Source organism: Dendrobates tinctorius, unplaced genomic scaffold (assembly GCF_039654945.1).
Source record: "Dendrobates tinctorius isolate UK_male_01 unplaced genomic scaffold, ASM3965494v1 ptg000047l, whole genome shotgun sequence".
Lineage (NCBI taxonomy): Eukaryota > Metazoa > Chordata > Amphibia > Anura > Dendrobatidae > Dendrobates > Dendrobates tinctorius.
Window position 1 is genome coordinate 6,374,538 of NW_027361715.1, and position 20,617 is coordinate 6,395,154.

Here is a 20,617-nt window from a genome sequence, read left to right on the forward strand (position 1 = left end):
GGCCGCTCAGGGTCCGATTTGGTGAGCGGGGCGCACTTTGGCGCACATTCTCTCTCAGGGGCATGCGTCATGAAGCTAGATTTGCATTTGTGCTGTGGGTTTCGCTTTAAGAGCTGATATTATGTGGCAGAAGCTCTGTCCTGGGGGCGTCATGTGACGTTCGTAGGCGTTGGTATAGTAACTGGGTGTGCCTGCGCATATCAATGATGCCATTTCAATCGCCTCAGGGCACGTTTTAAGTTTCCCATTCAAATGCATTGAGACAGTGCATTCCAATGACAGGAAAAAAAATTTTCAAACGCAAGTTGCGCAAAAACTACAGATCCGATCGACACAAAAAATACTTAGCACACCTCTCATGGACTCTGGCTTTGAAACGACACCTCAACGGAGTCTGTGCGTGTAGCGGTTCGGGCCGCATTAATTGCGGAAATCAACTGAAAAATAAGAATAAGTTAGCAGCGTTCGGATTACAACATTAATACTAGATGTGTATTTCCTGAAGGAAGTACAGATAGTGGTTTGAAATGGTGCCCGGGCTGCCCCTTTAAGAGAGACTTGCCTGCTACCCCTGCAAGACTTTCAACTCAGGATCCGTTTTAACTGTGGGTGCCTCTCAGGGACCACTTTGGCCTCAGGGTCCGATTTTGTGGGAGGGGCCCCTCAGGGTCCGATTTTGTGGGTGGGGCCCCTCAGGGTCCGATTTGGTGGGTGGGGCCACTCTGGGTCTAATTTGGTGGGTGGGGCCCTTCAGGGTCCGCTTTGGTGAGCGGAGCCCCTCAGGGTCCGATTTGGTGGGCAGCGCCACTCTGGGTCAAATTTTGTGGGAGGAGCCCCTCAGGGTCAAATTTTGTGGGAGGAGCCCCTCAGGGTCCGATTTGGTGGGCGGGGCCCCTCAGGGTCCGATTTGGTGGGCGGGGGCCCCTCAGGGTCCAATTTGGTGGGCGGGGCCCCTCAGGGTCCGACTTGGTGGGCGGGGCCCCTCAGGGTCCGATTTGGTTGGCGGGGCCCCTCAGGGTCTGATTTGGTGGGCAGGGCCTTTCAGAGTTCGATTTGGTGAGCGGGGCCCCAAAGGGTCTGATTTGGTGAGCGGGACGCTTCAGGGGGCCACTTTGGCCTGTGGTGCCCCTCAGGATCCAATTCGGTGGCCTGGGCTCCTTGGGGCTTGAATTGGTGGCCGGGGCCCTTCAGGGTCCGATTTGGTGGGTGGGGTCCCTCTGGGTCCGATTTGGTGGGTGGGGCCCCTCAGGGTTTGATTTGGAGGGCGGGGCCCCTCCGGGTCCGACTTGGTGGGCGGGGCCCCCTCAGGGTCCGATTTGGTGAGCGGGGCCCCTCAGGGTCCGTTTTGGTGGGCGAAACCCCTCAGGGTCCGATTTGGTGAGCGGGGCCCCTCAGGCTCCGATTTGGTGAGCGTGGCCCCTCAGGGTCAGATTTTGTGAGCGGGGCCCCTCAGAGTCCGATTTGGTGTGCGGGGCCCCTCAGGGCCTGATTTGGTGGGCGGGGCCCTTCAGGCTCCGATTTGGTAAGCGGTGCTCCTCAGGGTCCGATTTGGTGGGCGGGGTCCCTCAGGGTCCGATTTGGTGAGCGGGGCCCCTCAGGGTCCGTTTTGGTGGGCGAAACCCCTCAGGCTCCGATTTGGTGAGCGTGGCCCCTCAGGGTCAGATTTTGTGAGCGGGGCCCCTCAGAGTCCGATTTGGTGTGCGGGGCCCCTCAGGGCCTGATTTGGTGGGCGGGGCCCTTCAGGCTCCGATTTGGTAAGCGGTGCTCCTCAGGGTCCGATTTGGTGGGCGGGGTCCCTCAGGGTCCGATTTGGTGAGCGGGGCCCCTCAGGGTCCGTTTTGGTGGGCGAAACCCCTCAGGGTCCGATTTGGTGAGCGGGGCCCCTCAGGGTCTGATTTTGTGAGCGGGGCCCCTCAGAGTCCGATTTGGTGGGCGGGGCCCCTCAGGGTCTGATTTGGTGGGCGGGGCACTTCAGGGTCTGATTTGGTGGGCGGGGTCCCTCAGGGTCCAATTTGGTGGGCGCGGCCCCTCAGGGTCCGATTTGGTGGGTGGGGCCCCTGAGGGTCCGATTTGGTGGGCCGAGCCCCTGAGGGTCCGATTTGGTGGGCAGGGCCTTTCAGAGTTCGATTTGGTGCGTGGGGCCCCTCAGGGTCTGATTTGGTGAGCGGGGCCCTTCAGGGGCCACTTTGGCCTGTGGGTCCCCTCAGGATCCAATTCGGTGGCCTGGTCTCCTTGTGGCTTGAATTGGTGGCCGGGGCCCTTCAGGGTTCGATTTGGTGGGCGGGGCCCCTCCGAGTCCGACTTGGTGGGCGGGGGCCCCTCCGAGTCCGACTTGGTGGGCGGGGCCCCCTCAGGGTCCGACTTGGTGAGCGGGGCCCCCTCAGGGTCCGATTTGGTGGGCGAAACCCCTCAGGGTCCGATTTGGTGAGAGGGGCCCCTCAGGCTCCGATTTGGTGTGTGGGACCCCTCAGGGTCCGATTTGGTGGTTGGGGCCCCTCGGGGTCCGATTTGGTAAGCGGCGCTCCTCAGTGTCCGATTTGGTGGGCGGGGCCCCTCAGGGTCCGATTTGGTGGGTGGGGCTCTTCAGGGTCCGATTTGGTGGGCTGTGCCTCTCTGGGTCCGTTTTGGTGGGCGGGGCCACTCTGGGTCCAATTTTTTGAGCGGGGCTACGCTAGGTCCGATTTGGAGGCCAGGGTGGCTCAGCCTCCGATTTGGAGGCCGGGGTGGCTCAGCCTCCGATTTGGAGCGTGGGGTCACTCAGCTTTCGATTTGGCGCGCCGGCCCTTTAAGACTCACTTCAGTGCGCGGCCCTTTAAGAATCACTTTCCCGCATTGGCACCTTTAAGAGCCAGTTTGGCTCACTGGGTTTCTACTAAATCCACTTTGGTGAACATTCTTTCTCAGTGGCATGCGTCATGTGATGAAGCTAGATTTGCATTTGTGCTGTGGGTTTCGCTTTAAGAGCTGATATTATGTGGCAGAAGCTCTGTCCTCGGGGCGTCATGTGACGTTCGTAGGCGTTGTCATAGTAACTGGGTCTGCCTGCACATATCAATGAGCTTAACTGCCATTTCAATCGCCTCAGGGCATGTTTTGTCTATAGCAAAATTTCCCCATTCAAAAGCATTGGAGACAGTGCATTCCAATGACGGGAAAAAAAATTTCTAACGCAAATTCCGCAAAAACTACAAATACGATCGACACGAAAAATACTTAGCACACCTCTCGTGGACGCTGGCTTCGAAACGACACCTCAACGGAGTCTGTACGTGTAGCGGTTCGGGCCGCATTAATTGCGGAAATCAACTGAATAATAATAATAATACTAGATGTGTATTTCCTGAAGGAAGTACAGATAGTGGTTTGAAATGCTGCCCGGGCTGCCCCTTAAAGAGAGACTTGCCTGCTGCACCTGCAAGACTTTCAACTCAGGATCCGTTTTAACTGTGGGTGCCTCTCAGGGGCCACTTTGGCCTCAGGGCCCGATTTTGTGGGTGGGGCCCCTCAGGGTCTGATTTTGTGGCCGGGGCCCCTCATGGTCTGATTTGGTGGTTGGGGCCCCTCAGGGTCCAATCTTGTGGCCGGGGCCCCTCAGGGTCCAATCTTGTGGCCGGGGCCCCTCAGGGTCCAATCTTGTGGCCGGGGCCCCTCAGGGTCCAATTTTGTGGGTGGGGCCCCTCAGGGTCCAATCTTGTGGCCGGGGCCCCTCAGGGTCCGATTTTGTGGGTGGGGCCCCTCAGGGTCCGATTTTGTGGGTGGGGCCCCTTAGGGTCTGATTTTGTGGGTGGAGCCCCCTGGGTCCATTTTTGTGGCCAGGGCCCCTCAGGGTCTGATTTGGTGGTTGGGGCCCCTCAGGGTCCAATCTTGTGGCCGGGGCCCCTCAGGGTCCAATCTTGTGGCCGGGGCCCCTCAGGGTCCGATTTTGTGGGTGGGGCCCCTCAGGGTCCGATTTTCTGGGTGTGGCCCCTCAGGGTCTGATTTGGTGGCTGGGGCCCCTCACGGTCTGATTTGGTGGGTGGGGCCCCTCAGGGTTTGATTTGGTGGGTGGGGCCCCTCAGGGTCCGATTTGGTGGTCGGGACCCCTTAGGGTCCGATTTTGTGACCGGGGCCCCTCAGGGTCCGATTTGGTGGTTGGGGCCCCTCAGGGTCCGATTTTGTGGGCGGAACCCTCAGGGTCCGATTTTGTGGGTGGGGCCCCTCAGGGTCCAATTTTGTGGCCGGGACCCCTCAGGGTCCGATTTGGTGGGTGGGGCCCCTCAGGGTCCGATTTTGTGGCGGGTCCCCTCAGGGTCCGATTTTGTGGGTGGGGCCCCTCAGGGTCCGATTTGGTGGCCGGGCCCCCTCAGGGTCTGATTTGGTGGGCGGGGCCCCTCAGGGTCCAATTTGGTGGATGGAGGCCATTCAAACGCAAATTGCACAGAAACTACAAATCCGATCGACACGAAAAATACTCTCGTGGACGCTGGCTTCGAAACGACACCTCAACGGAGTCTGTGCGTGTAGCGGTTCGGGCTGTATTAATTGCGGAAATCAACTGAATAACTTGTGATTGGCGCATTATAATTGTAATACTAGATGTGTATTTCCTGAAGGAAGTACAGATAGTGGTTTGAAATGGTGCCTGGGCTGCCCCTTTAATAGAAACTTGCCTGCTGCTCCTGCAAGACTTTCAACTCAGGATCCGTTTTAACTGTGGGGGCCACTCGGGGGCTGATTTGGTGGGCGGGGCCAGAGAGAGAAAGAAAGAAAGAAAGAAAGAGAACAGAGAGAGAGAAACAGAGAAAGAAAAATTCTATAAAGATACTATAGCAGCCCAGCTCCCATTGTAATGCCTACCTGAGCCTCCTGGTGCAGGACATATCATGATCCGCTCACATGGCCGACATCCCCGATTCCAAGGCGATCCACTGTCCGCGCTATCAGAGGAGGACACGGTAATGGATCTGAAGCATTCCCTGAAGTGCCTCCATGGTTCCGTCACAATCTCCTCCCGAAATTACCTCATTTCTGGTCAGCTTCCAGCACGTCACTTCCGGTAGAAAGTTACGTGCAAGTTTTAAATTGCTCCTTGGGGCTCCGCTGTGTACTCCTGTGTCTCGCGGGGAAAGTATGCTCCCGGCTGGGGCAGTCTCTCTCTCAAAATCGGGACTGTCTCGCTGGATCCGGGACAGTTGGGAGGTATAAATGCTCCCCACCATACACCTCGTACACCCCCGGCTCTGCTCCGCTCCATAAACACACGGCTCTGCTTCATAAACACTCAGCTCCCCTCCGTACCCCTCGTACACACACGGCTCTGCTCTGTACACCTCGTACACACACGGCTCCGCTCCGTACACCTCGTACACACACGGCTCTGCTCCGTACACCTCGTAGACACACGGCTCTGCTCCATACACCTTGGAAAACCCCTCCTGACCCCACACAAGTACACACACGGCTCTACTACATCCACCTTGTAAACCCCTCCTGACCCCACACAAGTACACACACGGCTCTGCTACATCCACCTTGTAAACCCCTCCTGACCCACACAAGTACACAAACGGCTCTGCTACATCCACCTTGTAAAACCCCTCCTGACCCACACAAGTACTCACACGGCTCTGCTACATCCACCTTGTAAAATCCCTCCTGACCCCACACAAGTACACACACGGCTCTGCTACATCCACCTTGTAAAACACCTCCTGACCCACACAAGTACACACATGGCTCTGCTACATCCACCATGTAAAAGCCCTCCAGACCCCACACAAGTACACACACGGCTCTGCTACATCCACCTTGAAAAACCCCTCCTGACCCCACACAAGTACACACACGGCTCTGCTACATCCACCTTGTAAAACCCCTCCTGACCCCACACAAGTACACACACGGCTCTGCTACATCCACCTTGTAAACCCCTCCTAACCCCACACAAAGTACACACACGGCTCTGCTACATCCACCTTGTAAACCCCTCCTAACCCCACACAAGTACACACACGGCTCTGCTACATCCACCTTGTAAACCCCTCCTAACCCCACACAAAGTACACACACGGCTCTGCTACATCCACCTTGTAAACCCCTCCTCCTGACCCCACACAAGTACACACATGGCTCTGCTACATTCACCTTGTAAACCCCTCCTGACCCCACACAAGAACACACACGACCCTGCTACATCCACCTTGAAAAACCCCTCCCTGACCCCACACAAGTACACACACGGCTCTGCTACATCCACATTGTAAAACCCCTCCCTGACCCCACACAAGTACACACACGGCTCTGCTACATTCACCTTGTAAACCCCTCCTGACCCCACACAAGTACACACACGGCACTGCTACATCCACCATGTAAAACCCCACTTGACCCCACACAAGTACACACATGGCTCTGCTACATCCACCTTGAAAAACCTCTCCTGACAACACACAAGAACACACACGGCCCTGCTACATCCACCTTGTAACACCCCTCCCTGACCCCACACAAGTACACACACGGCTCTGCTACATCCACAATGTAAAACCCCTCCCTGACCCCACACAAGTACACACACGGCCCTGCTACATCCACCTTGTAAAACCCCTCCCTGACCCCACACAAGTACACACACGGCACTGCTACATCCACCTTGTAAAACCCCTCCCTAACCCCACACAAGTACACACACGGCTCTGCTACATCCACCTTGTAAACCCCTCCTGACCCCACACAAGTACACACACGGCCCTGCTACATCCACCATGTAAAACCCCTCCTGACCCCACACAAGTACACACAAGGCTCTGCTACATCCACCTTGTAAACCCCTCCTGACCCCACACAAGTACACACGCGGCTCTGCTACATCCACCTTGTAAAACCCCTCCTGACCCCGAACAAGTACACGCACGGCTCTGCTACATCCACCTTGTAAACCCCTCCTAACCCCACATAAAGTACACACACGGCTCTGCTACATCCACCTTGTAAAACCCCTCCTGACTCCACACAAGTACACACATGGCTCTGCTACATCCACCTTGTAAAACCCCTCCTGACCCCACACAAGTACACACACGGCTCTGCTACATCCACCTTGTAAAATCCCTCCTGACCCCACACAAGTACACACACGGCTCTGCTACATCCACCTTGTAAAACACCTCCTGACCCACACAAGTACACACATGGCTCTGCTACATCCACCATGTAAAAGCCCTCCAGACCCCACACAAGTACACACACGGCTCTGCTACATCCACCTTGAAAAACCCCTCCTGACCCCACACAAGTACACACACGGCTCTGCTACATCCACCTTGTAAAACCCCTCCTGACCCCACACAAGTACACACACGGCTCTGCTACATCCACCTTGTAAACCCCTCCTAACCCCACACAAAGTACACACACGGCTCTGCTACATCCACCTTGTAAACCCCTCCTAACCCCACACAAGTACACACACGGCTCTGCTACATCCACCTTGTAAACCCCTCCTAACCCCACACAAAGTACACACACGGCTCTGCTACATCCACCTTGTAAACCCCTCCTCCTGACCCCACACAAGTACACACATGGCTCTGCTACATTCACCTTGTAAACCCCTCCTGACCCCACACAAGAACACACACGACCCTGCTACATCCACCTTGAAAAACCCCTCCCTGACCCCACACAAGTACACACACGGCTCTGCTACATCCACATTGTAAAACCCCTCCCTGACCCCACACAAGTACACACACGGCTCTGCTACATTCACCTTGTAAACCCCTCCTGACCCCACACAAGTACACACACGGCACTGCTACATCCACCATGTAAAACCCCACTTGACCCCACACAAGTACACACATGGCTCTGCTACATCCACCTTGAAAAACCTCTCCTGACAACACACAAGAACACACACGGCCCTGCTACATCCACCTTGTAACACCCCTCCCTGACCCCACACAAGTACACACACGGCTCTGCTACATCCACAATGTAAAACCCCTCCCTGACCCCACACAAGTACACACACGGCCCTGCTACATCCACCTTGTAAAACCCCTCCCTGACCCCACACAAGTACACACACGGCACTGCTACATCCACCTTGTAAAACCCCTCCCTAACCCCACACAAGTACACACACGGCTCTGCTACATCCACCTTGTAAACCCCTCCTGACCCCACACAAGTACACACACGGCCCTGCTACATCCACCATGTAAAACCCCTCCTGACCCCACACAAGTACACACAAGGCTCTGCTACATCCACCTTGTAAACCCCTCCTGACCCCACACAAGTACACACGCGGCTCTGCTACATCCACCTTGTAAAACCCCTCCTGACCCCGAACAAGTACACGCACGGCTCTGCTACATCCACCTTGTAAACCCCTCCTAACCCCACATAAAGTACACACACGGCTCTGCTACATCCACCTTGTAAAACCCCTCCTGACTCCACACAAGTACACACATGGCTCTGCTACATCCACCTTGTAAAACCCCTCCTGACCCCACACAAGTACACACACGGCTCTGCTACATCCACCTTGTAAAACCCCTCCTGACCCCACACAAGTACACACACGGCCCTGCTACATCCACCATGTAAAACCCCTCCTGACCCCACACAAGTACATACACGGCTCTGCTACATCCACCTTGTAAACCCCTCCTAACCCCACACAAGTACACACACGGCTCTGCTACATCCACCATGTAAAACCCCTCCCTGACCCCACACAAGTACACACAAGGCTCTGCTACATCCACCTTGTAAACCCCTCCTGACCCCACACAAGTACACACACGGCTCTGCTTCATCCACCTTGTAAAAACCTCCTGACCCCACACAAGTACACACACGGCTCTGCTACATCCACCTTGTAAACCCCTCCTGACCCCACACAAGTACACACGCGGCTCTGCTACATCCACCTTGTAAAACCCCTCCTGACCCCACACAAGTACACACGCGGCCCTGCTACATCCACCTTGTAAAACCCTCCTGACCCCACACAAGTACACACACGGGTCTGCTACATCCACCTTGTAAAACACCTCCCTGACCCCACACAAGTACACACACGGCTCTGCTACATCCACCTTGTAAAACACCTCCTGACCCCACACAAGTACACACACGGCTCTGCTACATCCACCTTGTAAAATCCCTCCTGACCCCACACAAGTACACACACGGCTCTGCTACATCCACCTTGTAAAACACCTCCTGACCCACACAAGTACACACACAGCTCTGCTACATCCACCTTGTAAAACACCTCCTGACCCACACAAGTACACACATGGCTCTGCTACATCCACCATGTAAAACCCCTCCAGACCCCACACAAGTACACACACGGCTCTGCTACATCCACCTTGAAAAACCCCTCCTGACCCCACACAAGTACACACACGGCTCTGCTACATCCACCTTGTAAAACCCCTCCTGACCCCACACAAGTACACACACGGCTCTGCTACATCCACCTTGTAAACCCCTCCTAACCCCACACAAAGTACACACACGGCTCTGCTACATCCACCTTGTAAACCCCTCCTGACCCCACACAAGTACACACACGGCTCTGCTACATTCACCTTGTAAACCCCTCCTGACCCCACACAAGAACACACACGACCCTGCTACATCCACCTTGTAAAACACCTCCTGACCCCACACAAGTACACACACGGCTCTGCTACATCCACCTTGTAAAACACCTCCCTGACCCCACTGTCCCACACATAAACGTTACCTCATCCATCCAGACCAGCACCGTAATGACAAGCGACCAGCACAGCAGAGTCCTGCAGCCGCCCTGATCATGTGACCCCTGACTCCTCCCCTCCTGTGACCTCATCACAGGTCCTGTGACAACACCGCACACAAGATTACAGCCGAAGGAAGCGAGGACCATTGCTGGCAGTAAGGCTGTGTGCACACGATGCGGATATCCAGTGGATCCGCAGCGGATTTTACCGCGCAGAAACATTGCATATCCGCATTGTGATGTACAGTAGCCTTAACATCAATGAAAAAAAAAAAAAGTACAGCAGACGCTGCGGATTTTTCTGCGCAGTTTTCCTGCGGTACAAAATCCGCAGCATGTTACTTCTTTTGTGCGGTTTTCCATCTCCCCTGTCACCAAATCAGCAGGAGGAAAACCGCAGGAAAAATGGAAGAAATCCGCAGGAAAAATGCAGGTCATTTAACCTGCGGATTTCTTCCATTCTGAGTGGAAAAATCCGCAGGGCTAAAAAGTCGTGTGCACTCAGCCTAAGGGGCTGCGTCACTGCGTGGGTCCCTCGTGGAGGGCGCAGGATGGGGTCAGTACATGGGGGGCGTGGCGGCGGCCGGCGGGTATCCCAGACAGCGTGAGTGTGTCCTCCCATCTCGCCAGGGCCCCGGCACTTGCCCGGGTGCTGACGCCGGCCCTGGCCTACGCATATCAATGAGCATAACCGTCACCTCACGACTGCCCCATGTTTTCCCTATGGCAACATTTTCCCATTAAAATGCAATGAGACAATGCATTCCAATGACAAGAAAATGTTTTTTCAAACGCAAATTGCGCAAAAACTACAAATCCGATCGACACGAAAAATACTTAGCACACCTCTCGTGGACGCTGGCTTCGAAACGACACCTCAACGGAGTCTGTGCGTGTAGCGGATCGGGCCGCATTAATTGCGGAAATCAACTGAATAGTAATAATAATACTAGATGTGTATTTCCTGAAGGAAGTACAGATAGTGGTTTGAAATGGTGCCTGGGCTGCCCCTTTAAGAGAGACTTGGCTGCTGCCCCTGCAAGACTTTCAACTCAGTATCCGTTTTAAATGTGGGTGCCTCTCAGGGGCCACTTTGGCCTCAGGGTCTGATTTGGTGGGTGGGGCCCCTCAGGATCCGATTCAGTGGCCTGGGCTCCTCAGGATTTGAATTAGTGGCCGGGATTCCTCAGGGTCCAATTTTGTGGGTGGGGCCCCTCAGGGTCTGATTTTGTGGGTGTGGCCTCTCAGGGTCCGATTTTGTGGGTGTGGACCCTCAGGGTCCGATTTTGTGGGTGGGTCCCCTCAGGGTCCGATTTTATGGGTGGGGCCCCTCAGGGTCCGATTTTGTGGGTGGGGCCCCTCATGGTCTGATTTTGTGGGTGGGGCCCCTCGGTACGATTTTGTGGCCGGGGCCCCTCAGGGTACGATTTTATGGCCGGGGCCCCTCAGGGTACGATTTTATGGCCGGGGCCCCTCAGGGTCTGATTTTGTGGGTGGGGCCCCTCAGGGCCTGATTTTGTGGCCAGGACCCCTCAGGGTCCGATTTTGTGGCCGGGGCCCCTCAGGCTCCGATTTTGTGGCCGGGGCCCCTCATGGTCCGATTTTGTGGCGATTTTCTTGGTTGGACCCCTCAGGGTCCGATTTTGAGGGTGGGGCCCCTCAGGGTCCGATTTTGTGGGTGGGGCCCCTCAGGGTCCGATTTTGAGGGCGGGGCCCCTCAGGGTCCGATTTTGTGGGCGGGGACCCTCAGGGTCCGATTTGGTGGGCGGGGCCACTCAGGGTCCAATTTTGTGGGTGGGGCCCCTCTGGGTTCGATTTTGTGGCCGGGGTCTCTCAGGGTCCGATATTGTGGCCGGGGCCCCTCAGGGTCCGATTTTGTGGTTGGGGCCCCTCAGGGTCCGATTTTGTGGTTGGGGCCCCTCAGAGTCCAGTTTTGTGGTTGGGGGCCCTCAGGGTCCGATTTTGTGGCGGGGCCCCTCAGGGTCTGATTTTGTGGTTGGGGGCCCTCAGGGTCCGATTTTGTGGCCGGAGCCCCTCAGGGTCTGATTTCGTGGCTGGGGCCCCTCAGGGTCCGATTTTGTGGTTGGGGCCCCTCAGTGTCCGATTTTGTGGCCGGGGCCCCTCAGGGTCCGATTTTGTGGTTGGGGTCGCTCAGGGTCTGATTTTGTGACTGGGGCCCCTCAGGGTCTGATTTTGTGGTTGGGACCCCTCAGGGTCTGATTTTGTGGCCGGCACCCCGCAGGGTCCGATTTTGTGGCCGGGGCCCCTCAGGGTCCGATTTTGTGGCCGGGGCCTCTCAAGGTCCGATTTTGTGGCCGGGGCCCCTCAGGGTCCGATTTTGTGGCCGGGGTCTCTCAGGGTCCGATTTTGTGGTTGGGGCCCCTCAGGGTCCGATTTTGTGGTTGGGGGCCCTCACGGTCCGATTTTGAGTCCGGGGCCCCTCAGGGTCTGATTTCGTGGTTGGGACCCCTCAGGGTCCGATTTTGTGGCCGGGGCCCCTCAGGTTCCAATTTTGTGGCCGGGGCCCCTCAGGGTCCGATTTTGTTGGTTGGGCTCCTCAGGATCCGATTTTGAGGGTGGGGCCCCTCAGGATTTGATTTTGTGGTTGGGACCCCTCAGGGTCCGATTTTGTGGGTGGGGCCCCTCAGTGTCCGATTTTGTGGCCGGGTCTACTCAGGGTCCGATTTTGAGGGTGGGGCCCCTTAGGGTCCTATTTTGTGGTTGGGGGCCCTCAGGGTCTGATTTTGTGGGTGGGGCCCTTTAGAGTCCGATTTGGTTGGCGGAGCCCCTCAGGGTCTGATTTGGTGGGCGGGGCCTCTCAGGGTCCGATTTTTGAGGGAGGGGCAGCTCAGGGTCCGATTTTGAGGGCGGGGCCCCTGAGGGTCCGATTTTGTGGCCGGGGCCCCTCAGGGTCCGATTTTGGGGTTGGGGCCCCTCAGGGTCCGATTTTGTGGTTGGGGGCGCTCAGGGTCCAATTTTGTGGGTGGGGCCCCTCTGGGTTCGATTTTGTGGCCGGGGTCTCTCAGGGTCCGATTTTGTGGCCGGGGCCCCTCAGGGTCCGATTTTGTGGGTGGGGCCCCTCAGGGTCCGATTTTGTGGGTGGGGCCTTCACGGTCCGATTTTGTGGATGGGGCTCCTCAGGGTCCAATTTGGTGGGCGGGGCCACTCTGGGTCTGATTTGGTGGGCGAGGCCACTCTGGGTCCGATTTCGTGGGCGGGGCCACTCTGGGTCCGATTTGGATGCCAGGGTTGCTCAGCCTCCTTTTTGTAGGCCAGGGTCTATCAGCCTCCGATTTGGAGCCTTGGGTCACTCAGCTTTCGATTTGGCACGCCGGCCCTTTAAGACTCATTTTGGTGCGCCGGCTCTTTAAGAATCACTTTGGCGCGTCGGCCCTTTAAGAGCCAGGGTGGCTCACTGGGCTTCTAAATCCACTTTGGCGCACACATTCTCTCTCAGGGGCATGCGTCATGTGATGAAGCTAGATTTGCATTTGTGCCGTGGGTTTAGCTTTAAGAGCTGATATTATGTGGCAAAAGCTCTGTTCTGGAGATGTCATGTGACGTTCGTAGGCGTTGGCATAGTAACTGGGTCTGCCTGCGCATATCAATGAGCTCAACTGCCATTTCAATCGCCTCAGGGCACGTTTTAAGCTTCCCATTGAAAAGCATTGACACAGTTCATTCCAATGACGGGAAAAAAAATTTTCAAACGCAAATTGCGCAAAAACTACAAATCCGATCGACACGAAAAATACTTAGCACACCTCTCATGGATGCTGGCTTCGAAACGACACCTCAACGGAGTCTGTGCGTGTAGCGGTTCGGGCCGCATTAATTGCGGAAATCAACTTAATAATAATAATAAGAAGAAGAAGAAGAACTAGATGTGTATTTCCTGAAGGAAGTACAGATAGTGGTTTGAAATGGTGCCCGGGCTGCCCCTTTAAGAGAGACTTGCCTGCTGCCCCTGCAAGACTTTCAACTCAGGATCCGTTTTAACTGTGAGTGCCTCTCAGGGGCCACTTTGGCCTCAGGGTCTGATTTGGTGGGTGGGGCGCCTCAGGATCTGATTCCTTGGCCTGGGCTCCTCAGGGCTTGAATTGTTGGTGGGGATCCCTCAGGCTCCGATTTTGTGGGTGTGGCCCCTCAGGGTGTGATTTTGTGGCCGGATCCCCTCAGGATCCGATTTTGTGGGTGGGGCCACTCTGGATCCTATTTTGTGGGTGGGGCCACTCTGGGTCCGATTTGGTGGGTGGGGCCACTCTGGGTCCGATTTGGTGGGTGGGGCCACTCTGGGTCCGATTTGGTGGGTGGGGCCACTCTGGGTCCGATTTGGTGGGTGGGGCCACTCTGGGTCCGATTTGGTGGGTGGGGCCCCTCAGGGTCCGATTTTGTGGCTGGGGCCCCTCATGGTCTGATTTTGTGGCTGTGGCCCCTCAGGGTCCGATTTTGAGGGTGGGGACCCTCAGGGTATAATTTGGTGGGCGGGGCCCCTCAGGGTCCGATTTTGTGGCTGGGGCCCCTCAGGGTCCGATTTTGTGGGTGGGGCCCATGAAGGTCCGATTCTGTGGGTGGGGCCCCTCAGGGTCCGATTTTGTGACCGGGGACCCTCAGGGTCTGATTTTGTGGTTGGGGCCCCTCAGGGTCCGATTTTGTGGCCGGGGTCTCTCAGGGTCCGATTTTGTGGGTGGGGCCCCTCAGGGTCCGATTTTGTGACCGGGGACCCTCAGGGTCTGATTTTGTGGTTGGGGCGCCTCAGGATCTGATTCCTTGGCCTGGGCTCCTCAGGGCTTGAATTGTTGGTGGGGATCCCTCAGGATCCGATTTTGTGGGTGGGGCCACTCTGGGTCCGATTTGGTGGGTGGGGCCACTCTGGGTCCGATTTGGTGGGTGGGGCCACTCTGGGTCCGATTTGGTGGGTGGGGCCACTCTGGGTCCGATTTGGTGGGTGGGGCCACTCTGGGTCCGATTTGGTGGGTGGGGCCACTCTGGGTCCGATTTGGTGGGTGGGGCCACTCTGGGTCCGATTTGGTGGGTGGGGCCACTCTGGGTCCGATTTGGTGGGTGGGGCCCCTCAGGGTCCGATTTTGTGGCTGGGGCCCCTCATGGTCTGATTTTGTGGCTGTGGCCCCTCAGGGTCCGATTTTGAGGGTGGGGACCCTCAGGGTATAATTTGGTGGGCGGGGCCCCTCAGGGTCCGATTTTGTGGCTGGGGCCCCTCAGGGTCCGATTTTGTGGGTGGGGCCCATGAAGGTCCGATTCTGTGGGTGGGGCCCCTCAGGGTCCGATTTTGTGACCGGGGACCCTCAGGGTCTGATTTTGTGGTTGGGGCCCCTCAGGGTCCGATTTTGTGGCCGGGGTCTCTCAGGGTCCGATTTTGTGGGTGGGGCCCCTCAGGGTCCGATTTTGTGACCGGGGACCCTCAGGGTCTGATTTTGTGGTTGGGGCGCCTCAGGATCTGATTCCTTGGCCTGGGCTCCTCAGGGCTTGAATTGTTGGTGGGGATCCCTCAGGATCCGATTTTGTGGGTGGGGCCACTCTGGGTCCGATTTGGTGGGTGGGGCCACTCTGGGTCCGATTTGGTGGGTGGGGCCACTCTGGGTCCGATTTGGTGGGTGGGGCCACTCTGGGTCCGATTTGGTGGGTGGGGCCACTCTGGGTCCGATTTGGTGGGTGGGGCCACTCTGGGTCCGATTTGGTGGGTGGGGCCACTCTGGGTCCGATTTGGTGGGTGGGGCCACTCTGGGTCCGATTTGGTGGGTGGGGCCACTCTGGGTCCGATTTGGTGGGTGGGGCCACTCTGGGTCCGATTTGGTGGGTGGGGCCACTCTGGGTCCGATTTGGTGGGTGGGGCCACTCTGGGTCCGATTTGGTGGGCGGGGCCCCTCAGGGTCCGATTTGGTGGGCGGGGCCCCTCAGGGTCTGATTTGGTGGGCGGGGCCCCTCAGGGTCCGATTTGGCGGGCTGGTCCCCTCGTTGTCTGATTTGGTGGGTGGGGCCACTCTGGATCCTATTTTGGTGGGTGGGGCCACTCTGGGTCCGATTTGGTGGGTGGGGCCACTCTGGGTCCGATTTGGTGGGTGGGGCCACTCTGGGTCCGATTTGGTGGGTGGGGCCACTCTGGGTCCGATTTGGTGGGTGGGGCCACTCTGGGTCCGATTTGGTGGGTGGGGCCACTCTGGGTCCGATTTGGTGGGTGGGGCCACTCTGGGTCCGATTTGGTGGGTGGGGCCACTCTGGGTCCGATTTGGTGGGTGGGGCCACTCTGGGTCCGATTTTGTGGTTGGGGCCCCTCAGGGTCCGATATTGTGGCCGGGGTCTCTCAGGGTCCGATTTTGTGGCTGGTGCCCTTCAGGGTCTGGATTTGTGGGTGGGGCCCATCAGGGTCCGATTTTTTGGGTGGGGCCCCTCAGGGTCCGATTTTGTGGCTGGGGCCCCTCATGGTCTGATTTTGTGGCTGTGGCCCCTCAGGGTCCGATTTTGAGGGTGGGGCCCCTCAGGGTCTAATTTGGTGGGCGGGGCCCCTCAGGGTCCGATTTTGTGGCCGGGGTCTCTCAGGGTCCGATTTTGTGGCCGGAGCCCCTCAGGGTTTGGATTTGTGGGTGGGTCCCCTCAGGGTTTGATTTTGTGGGAGGGGCCCCTCAGGGTCCGATTTTGTGGCTGGGGTCCCTCAGGGTCTGATTTTGTGGGTGAGGCCCCTCAGGGTCCGATTTTGTGGCCGGGCCCCTTAGGGTCTGATTTTGTGACTGAGGCCCCTCAGGTTTCGATTTTGTGGCCGGGGTCTCTCAGGGTCCGATTTTGTGGGTGGGGCCCCTCAGCGACCGATTTTGAGGGTGGGGCCCCTCAGGGTCTAATTTAGTGGGCGGGGCCGCTCAAGGTCCGATTTTGTGGGTGGGGTCCCTCATGGTCTGATTTTGTGGGTGGGGCCCCTCAGGTTCTGATTTTGTGGTTGGGGCCCCTCAGGTTCTGATTTTGTGGCTGGGGTCCCTCAGGGTCTGATTTTGTGGGTGGGGCCCCTCAGTGTCCGATTTAGTGACTGGGGCCCCTCAGGGTCTGATTTTGTGGTTGGGGCCCCTCAGGGTCCGATTTTGTGGCCGGGGTCTCTCAGGGTCCGATTTTGTGGCCGGGTCCCCTCAGGGTCTGGATTTGTGGGTGGAGCCCCTCAGGGTCCGATTTTGTGACTGGGGCCCCTCAGGGTCTGATTTTGTGGCTGGGGCCCCTCAGGGTCTGATTTTGAGGGTGGGGCCCCTCAGGGTCTAATTTGGTGGGCGGGGCCCCTCAGGGTCTGATTTTGTGGGTGGGGCCCCTCAGGGTCCGATTTCGTGACCTGGGCCCCTTAGGGTCTGATTTTGTGACTGGGGTCCCTCTGGGTTCGATTTTGTGGCCGGGGTCTCTCAGGGTCCGATTTTGTGGGTGGGGCCCCTCAGGGTCTTATTTTGCAGCTGGGGCCCCTCAGGGTCTGGTTTTGTGGGTGGGGCCCCTCAGGGTCTGATTTTGTGGGTGGGGCCCCTCAGGGTCCGATTTTGTGACCGGGGCACCTCAGGGTCTGATTTTGTGGTTGGGGCCCCTGAGGGTCCTATTTTGTGACTGGGGCCCCTCTAGGTTCGATTTTGTGGCCGGGGTATCTCAGGTCAGATTTTGTGGTTGGGGCCCCTCAGGGTCTGATTTTGTGGCCGGGCCCACTCAGGGTCCGATTTTGTGGGTGGGGCCCCTTAGGGTCTGATTCTGTGGGTGGAGCCCCCTGGGTCCATTTTGGTGGGCGGGGCCACTCTGGGTCCGATTTAGTGGGCGGTGCCCCTCATGGTCCGATTTGGTGGGCGGGGCCCCTCATGGTCCGATTTGGTGGGCGGGGCCCCCTGGGTCCGATTTGGTGGGAGGGGCCCCCTGGGTCCGATTTGGTGGGAGGGGCCCCTCTGGGTCCGATTTGGTGGGCGGGGCCCTTCAGGGTCCGATTTGGTGGGCGGGGCACCTCTGGGTCTGATTTGGTGGGCGGGGCCTTTCAGGGTCCGATTTGGTGGGCGGGGCTCCTCGGGGTCCGATTTGGTGGGCGGGGTCAATCTGGGTCCGATTTGGTGGGCGGGGCCCCTCAGGGTCCGATTTGGTGAGCGGGGCCCCTCAGGGTCCGATTTGGTGGGCGGGGCCCCTCAGGGTCCGATTTGGTGGGCGGGGCCCTCAGGGTCCGATTTGGTGGGCGGGGCCCTCAGGGTCCGATTTGGTGGGCGGGGCCACTCTGGGTCTAATTTGGTGGGCGGGGCCCTTCAGGGTCCAATTTGGTGGGTGGGGTCCCTCAGAATCCGATTTGGTGGGCAGCGTCACTCTGGCTCCAATTTTGTGGCTGAGCCCCTCAGGGCCCGATTTGGTTGGTGGGGCCCCTAATGGTCCAATTTGGTGGGCGGGGCCCCTCAGGGTCTGGTTTGGTGGGCGGGGTCCCTCGGGGTCCGATTTGGTGAGCGGATCCCTCAGGGTTTGATTTGGTGGGCGGGCCCCTCAGGGTCCCATTTGGTGGGGAGGACCCCTCAGGGTCCCATTTGGTGGGTGGGGACCCTCAGGGTCCGATTTTGTGGTTGGGGCCTTTCAGAATCCGATTTGGTGGGCGGGGCCCCTCAGGGTCCGATTTGGTTAGCGGGGCCCCTCAGGGTCTGATTTGGTGGGCGGGGCCCCTCAGGGTCCAATTTGGTGGGCGGGGTCCATTCTGTGTCTGATTTTGTGGCCGGGGCCCCTCAGTGTCCGATTTTGTGGCCAGGGCCCCTCAGGGTCTGATTTTGTGGGTGGGGCCCCTCAGGGTCCGATTTGGTGAGCTGGGCCACTCAGGGTTCGATTTTGTGGTTGGGGCCCCTCAGGGTCCGATTTGGTGAGCTGGGCCACTCTGCGTTCGATTTTGTGGTTGGGGCCCCTCAGGGTCTGATTTTGTGGATGGGGCCCCTCAGGGTCTGATTTTGTGTCTGGGTCCCCTCAGGGTCCGATTTTGTGGTTGGGGCCTTTCAGAATCCGATTTGGTGGGCGGGGCCGCTCAGGGTCCAATTTGGTGAGCGGGGCCCCTCAGGTTCCGCTTTGGTGAGCGGGGCCCCTCAGGGTCCGATTTGGTGAGCGGGGCCCCTTAGGGTCCTATTTGGTGGGTGGGGATCCTCAGGGTCCGAATTTGTGGTTGGGGCACCTCAGGGTCTGATTTTGTGGGTGGGGCCCCTCATGGTCCGATTTTGTGTCCGGGACCCCTCGGGGTCCGATATTCTGGTTGGGGCCCTAAAGAATCCGATTTGGTGGGCGGGGTCCATCAGGGTCCGATTTGGTGGGTAGGTCCCATGAGGGTCTGATTTTGTGGCCGCGGCCCCTCAGGGAACGATTTTGTGGCCGGGGCCCCTCTTGGTCCGATTTTGTGGGTGGGGACCCTCAGGGTCCGATTTTGTGGGTGGGGCCCCTCAGGGTCCGATTTGGTGGGCTGGGCCACTCTGGGTTCGATTTTGTGGTTGGGTCCCCTCAGGGTCCGATTTTGTGGGTGGGGCCCCTCAGGGTCCGATTTTGTGGTTGGGGCCTTTCAGAAACCGATTTGGTGGGCGGGGTCGCTCAGGGTCCGATTTGGTGGGCGGGGGCGCACTTTGGCGCATATTCTCTCTCAGGGGCATGCGTCATGGGATAAAGCTAGATTTGCATTTGTGCTGTGGGTTTTGCTTTAAGAGCTGATATTATGTGGCAGAAGCTCTGTCCTGGGGGCGTCATGTGACGTTCGTAGGCGTTGGCATAGTAACTGGGTGTGCCTGCGCATATCAATGAGCTTTACTGCCATTTCAATCGCCTCAGGGCACGTTTTAAGTTTCCCATTCAAATCCATTGAGACAGTGCATTCCAATGACAGGAAAAAAAATTTTCAAACGCAAATTGAGCAAAAACTATAAATCCGATCGACAAGAAAAATACATAGCACACCTCTCGTGTATGCTGGCTTCGAAACGACACCTCAACGGAGTCTGTGCGTGTAGCGGTTCGGGCCGCATTAATTGCGGAAATCAACTGAAAAATAAGAATAAATTAGCAGCGTTCGGAATACAACATTAATACTAGATGTGTATTTCCTGAAGGAAGTACAGATAGTGGTTTGAAATGGTGCCCGGGCTGCCCCTTTATGAGAGACTTGCCTGCTGCCCCTGCAAGACTTTCAACTCAGGATCCGTTTTAACTGTGGGTGCCTCTCAGGGGCCACTTTGGCCTGTGGGGCCCCTCAGGGTCTGATTTGGTGGGTGGGGCCCCTCAGGATCCGATTTGGTGGGCGGGGCCACTCTGGGTCCGATTTGGAGGCCAGGGTGGCTCAGCCTCCGATTTGTAGGCCAGGGTCGATCAGCCTCCGATTTGGAGCGTGGGGTCACTCAGCTTTCGATTTGGCGCGCCGGCCCTTTAAGACTCATTTCGGTGCGTCAGCCCTTTAAGAATCACTTAGGCGCGTCGGCCCTTTAAAAGCTAGTTTGGCGCACTGGGCTTCTAAATCCACTTTGGCGGACATTCTCTCTCAGGGGCATGCGTCATGTGGTGAAGCTAGATTTGCATTTGTGCTTTGGGTTTCGCTTTAAGAGCTGATATTATCTGGCAGAAACTGTGTCCTGCTGGGGTCATGTAAAGTTCGTATTCGTTGGCATAGTAACTGGGTGTGCCTGCGCCAGGGCCGACTCCAGGTTTTTGAGGGCCCCGGGCGAAAAAGTCTCAGTGGGCCCCCCCTTAACACATACCACGACTCATGCCGTGTGACATCCGTGGTGACCGCCAAAAACGGACTTGTCTCCGCGTGGATCACACGGACACGCATGTGATCCACACAGACACTCGCTCTGTGGCAAAACACGTTCATGTGAAAGAGGCTACTGA